Source organism: Leucopleurus acutus (genome assembly GCF_964270905.1).
Source record: "Leucopleurus acutus genome assembly, chromosome: 11".
Lineage (NCBI taxonomy): Eukaryota > Metazoa > Chordata > Mammalia > Artiodactyla > Delphinidae > Leucopleurus > Leucopleurus acutus.
Genome location: NC_139152.1, coordinates 56,605,084 through 56,611,083, shown reverse-complemented (window position 1 = coordinate 56,611,083; position 6,000 = coordinate 56,605,084).

Here is a 6,000-nt window from a genome sequence, read left to right as displayed (position 1 = left end):
TTTTTTATTGATTTGTGGGTAATACATATATTATTATATAACCTATATTATATACTACTTATATATTTCATATTATATAGTATATATAATAGTATACATATTACTGCATATATATACAATACTCCATCTATATTACTACATATTTTCTACATATTACTATAGCATATATATTGAAGTAGTGTTTATATATACACACATAAATATTTTATTTGAGTATTAACAGATATGTAATGGGAACTATTAACAATTTTTGATCGGGGAAGCTTGGTGCTGGGAGTGATTAAATGTTGGGGCTTTGGAGTTAGACCTGAGTCTCAGCTCAAATGCTTCCTTGTATATGTGACTATGGGCAAAGCATTTAATCTCCTTGAACCTAGGTTTTCTTATTTGTTAAGTAGGGATAATAACATGCATTCACTGGGTTACCTTTAGCTAAGTGTGGGGCCATTAAGTCTTCAGTAAATGGTAACACTTAGCATTATTATTTTTTAAATTGAGATATAATTCACATACCATAAGGCATACAAGTTTTAGTATATTCACAAGGTTGTGCAACAATCACCACTATCTAACGCCAGAACACTTTCATCACCCCCCAGAAGAAATCGTTTCCTCATCACTCCCCACCTCCCATACCCTCATCCCCTGGTAACCCCTTATCACTTTCTACCTCTGTGGATTTGCCTATTACGGACACTTCACATAAGTGGACAATACAATATGTGGCTTTTGTACCTGGCATCTTCCATCTAGCATAATGTTTACAAGATTCACCCATATTGTAGAAGATTTCTGCATTTCATTCATTTTTAGTCTGAATAATAACCCATTGTATTGATATATCACATTTGATTTATCCATTCATCAGCTGATGAACATTTGTGTTGTTTCCACTCTTGGTTATTATGAATCATGCTGCTATAAATATTCAGGTTCAAGTTTTTGTGTCGACCTTTGTTTACAATTCTCTTAGGTATATAGCTAGGAGTAGAACTGCTAGGTCATATAGTAACTCTATGTTTAACTTTTCTGGAACTCCCAAATGTTTTCTTTAGCAGCTTTACTATTTTACATTCTCACCAGCAACATATGAGAGTTTCAATTTCCTCACATCCTCACATCCTTGTAAACACTTGTTATTGTCTGAGTCTTTTATTACAGTGATCCTAGTGGGTTCTGATTTCCGTAGTGACAAATGATTTTGAGCACCTTTTCATGTGCTTATTGGCCATTTGTATTTCTTCTTTGGAGAACTGTCTATTCAAATATTTTGCCCAATTTTTAATTGGTTGCTTTTTTAAGATATATAGTTTGCAAGTATTTTTCTCCCATTCTGTGGGTTGTCTTTTTACAATCTTGATAGTGTCCTTTGAAATATAAAAGTTTTTAATGATACAGTCCAATTTATCTATATTTTTCTTTAGTTACTTGAGCTTTAGGTGTCATATTCCTAAGTATTTTATCCTTTTTGATGCTATTATAAATGGAATTGTTTTCTTAATTTTACTTCCAGTTCATTGCTAGTATATAGAAATATAGGGCTTCCCTGGTGGTGCAGTGATTAAGAATCCACCTGCCAATGCAGGGGACACAGGTTGGAGCCCTGGTCCGGGAAGATCTCACATGCCACAGAGCAACTAAGCCCATGCACCACAACTACTGAGCCTCTGCTCTACAGCCCACGAGCCACAACTACTGAGCCCGCGTGCTGAAACTACTAAATCCTGTGTGCCTTGAGCTTGTGCTCCACAACAAGAGAAGCCACCGCAATGAGAAGCCCGTGCACTGTGACAAAGAGTAGCCCTTGCTCGCCGCAACTAGAGAAAGCCCGCGCACAGCAACAAAGACCCAACACAGCCAAAAATAAATTAATTAATTAAAAAATATATATATAAATGATTTTTTTGGGGGAAAGCAGGGGTGTGCTGGGATGAACTGGGAGACTGGGTTTGACATATATACACTAATATGTATAAAATAGATAACTAATAAGAACCTGCTGTATAAAATAAAATAAAATTTAAAAAAAAGAAATATAACTGATTTTTGTATATTGATCTTGTATCCTGCAACCTTGCTAAACCCATTTATTAGCTCTAATAGTTTGTGTGTGTGTGTGTGTGTGTGTATTTCTTAGGATTTTCTAGGTACAAGATCATGTCAACTGCAAATAAAGGTACTTTTACCTCTTCCTTTCTGATCTGGATGCTTTTTCTTCTTCTTGCCTAATTGCCTTGGCTAGAATCTCTAGTAACTCAATGAACAGATGTGGTGAAAGCAAACATCCTTGTTTTATTTCTGATCTTAGGGGGAAAGCATCCAGTCTTTCACAATCATGTATGATGTTAACTGTGGGTTTTTCATAAATGCCCTTTATCAGGTTGAGGAAGTTTCCTTATATCCCCAGTTTGTTGAAAGTTTTTATCCTAAGAAGGTACTGTATTTTGTCAAATGCTTTTTCTGCATCTATTGAGATGATCACATGTGGCTTTTGTCTTTTATTCTATTAATATGGTATACGTATTAGTCTGCTAGGGCTACCGTAACAAAGTACCATGGACTGGGTGGCTTAAACAACAGAAATTTTTCTCATAATTCTGGAGGCTAGAAGTCTGAGATCAAGGTGTTGGCAGGATTGGTTTCTTCTGAGGCCTCTCTCTTTGGTTTGCAGATGGCCATCTTCTCCCTGTGTCTTCACATGGTCTTCCTAATTTCTTTTATAAGAACCCAGTCATATTGGATTAGGACCCGTCCTAATGCCCTCATTTTAATTTAATTACCCCCTTCAAAGGCCTTATCTCCAAATACAGTCACATTCTGAAGTATTGGGGGTTAGTTAGGACTTCAACATATGAACTTTGAGTGAACACCATTCAGCCCATAACTGTATTACACAGATTTTTATATGTTGAGCTTACCTTGTATTTATGGAATAAATCCCATTTGGTGATGAGATGACTTAATCCTTTCTATATGTGGCTGGATTCAGTTTGTTAGTATTTTGTTGAGGATTTTTATGAGCAGCTACTAGCATTATTATCTTCTTTATTCCCACCATTCAAAGTGCTTTTACATGTACTATTTCACTTACCTTAAACAGAATTGCATGAGGTAGGTAGTATACTCATATTCACTGAAGCAAACTGAGGCTCAGGAAAGTAATGTGATTTTACCCTAATTATAAATTTGCAGTAATACATCATATAAATTGAAACCAAAACCACAGATGAGAAGAACATTAGGGAGATGAAAGAAAGCAGGATTTGGTGAGAACAAAGAGAAACTTTGTACAGCTAGAAGTTTACAGGGTCAATTTGAATGGCATCTGTGATTTCAATGACATGAGAACTGAGGTCATCTGCTGATGTGCATAATAAGAGTAAATAGACTTGTGGTTTCAATTCATGCATGTAATGAAACCAAGTAGGGGTGACAATTCTCATTAATTTTGAGATCATGATTTGACCAGATAAACTGGAAGGAGAATAAACCAAAATTTTGATGATAGAGATTTGACTGTATCAATAACAGCACACTGCAATTTACAGATTCCTTTTTCCTTGGAAAGCTTTTCCAAGTAACCTGCCAATTCACACACTCTTCTCTAAGCCTTGGTGGAGCCGTACAATGATATACCATGACTGCTCAGTCAGAGAAAGCTGAGTTCAAATTCTACCTCTGGCCCCAAAGGACTGTGTGACTTTGCAAGTCATTTAATATCTGCAAGACTTTACTCCCTCATCAAATGAGGGAATTGAATTAGATATTCTCTAAGCTGCCTTTCAGTTTTACGACTCTATTAATTTAGTGAATAAGGGGAGTGGTGATTCAGTGGACTGGGAATTTTCAAACAGCATTGATGAGGAATTCACTGAGGGTAGATAAGGAATTACTGAAGAGCAATGAAGCCCGGTAGGGGACAGAGAGCAGGTAAGCTAGGGTGGGTAGCCAGTGAAAGTGAGAAAGTAAGCAGATTGGGGTGGGGGTGGCCACCCAGAGTTGGGGATGTCATGGGGCATATTACAGAGGCTACTGCAATCTAGTTGGTTAATTAATTACACATTGTTTTAATTAAAAATAACTAAAAGTAATTAAAAATCCAGATCAGAGAGTCCAGACTGGGACAGAAGTCAGATATACCCCACACCTTTCACCACCTATTTTTACGTCACGATTATGATCCCAGTTCACTGGATGATGCATTGAAGAGCAAGGATCTTACCCATAAGTCCCTCCAATAAAATTCCAGAAGTCCTGGCCCATCAGCTTCTCACGTCATTCACAGGTCACATTTCATTTCTCTGAACTGTCACATGACACTTCATATTGATCTGGTTCATCGGAGGCAATGTTCTGATAATCAAAAGACATCAGTTTTTCCTTTTAAGTTTTAAACTATTTTAAAATTCTCTTTAATGCAAATGAAATACACTATTACTGTAAAAAAGTCTAACATTCATACACATTATGTAGATACTGACAGTCCCTATAATTCCTTTTCCTATTGTTAAGATGGGTGAAAATTCCTCCAAGTCATGCTTTCTCTCTATACGCTAAGGTAATATTATTTACAAAAAACGGAATCATGAACACTATTTTGCAAAGTGCCTTTTTCTTGCTCACCAACCAGTATAATCCAGGTATTTTTTTCATGTCAGAGCATACAGATGTGCTTTATCCACTTTGACAACTACAGAGGAGTCCATCATATCACTATATCATAGCATAATTTATGCAGCTCCTATTGATGGGCATTTACCTTGTTTCCAATTTTTTGATATGTAAACAATAGTGCAGTGAACATCCTTGTATATATCTTGCATATTTGGGTTTTTTTAAATAAATTTATTTATTTATGGCTGCATTGGGTCTTAGTTGCTGTACGCAGGCTTTCTCTAGTTGCAGCGAGCAGGGGCTACTCTTCGTTGCAGTGCGCGGGCTTCTCATTGCGGTGGCTTCTCTTGTTGCGGAGCACGGGCTCTAGGTACGCGGGCTTCAGTAGTTGTGGCACGTGGGCTCAGTAGTTGTGGCGCATGGACTCTGGAGCGCAGGCTCAGTAGTTGTGGCGCACAGGCTTAGTTGCTCCGCAGCATGTAGGATCTTCCTGGACCAGGGCTCGAACCCGTGTCTCCCGCATTATCAGGCAGATTCTTAACCACTGCACCGCCAGGGAAGTTCCCGCGTTTCTACCTTTCTTGAAATAATAGAGCATAATATGCTGAAAATGCTGCTTTTTTTTTCTTCCATCTTCAACATTAAAATGGCTACACAAAACTTCACCAATTTTGATGTCTTTTAAATGCATGCTGATATGACAGCTGTCACATACAATCTAACAAAATTGTTTCAAATGAAGTTAAAGACAAGTAAGTGCTACTAGAGCCATCTTATGGAAAAAACCAAACTAACCTCTTGGCAAACCCAATAGAATGGGACTTCTCCCCATTCTTTTTTGATTTATCCCCAAGCCCTACCCTATACTGTGGGCATTGGGGTAAAAGGTAGGGGAGAGCTGAATGATGCCTAGCACAATTAGAAGTGCCATCTCTAACCCCCCAGAGAACCCCTGGCAGAAATCTCAGACCACAGCTTTGTCCAACCTCCATAATGCTTATAAATGTCACAACCTAGAAAATAAAGCAACAAAGTAAAAATTAACCAATCCACCAGGGCAGATAGATTAAAAGTATCTTAAAGTACTAGAGTGGCTAGTTATCACTCTGTAGAAGGTATAGAATCTGCATTAGGCATATGTGTGGTTTCCATTTTTAGGAGCTTTGTAACATGTTAATATTATATGTTTTCCAAAATACTTTCCTACTTATTGTTGCTCCTAGGTTGCCAAGATGGGTCAGCCAACATGGCCTTAAAAATTAAGTACCACTAATGTTCAAATTAGATGAGTCAAAAATAGAGGACTCACCATGTGGATCTGAACAGGACAGCCTGAGGATAAGGTAGAGAAATTAGGGGAAGTATGTAAAATTGATGCACAGCTGC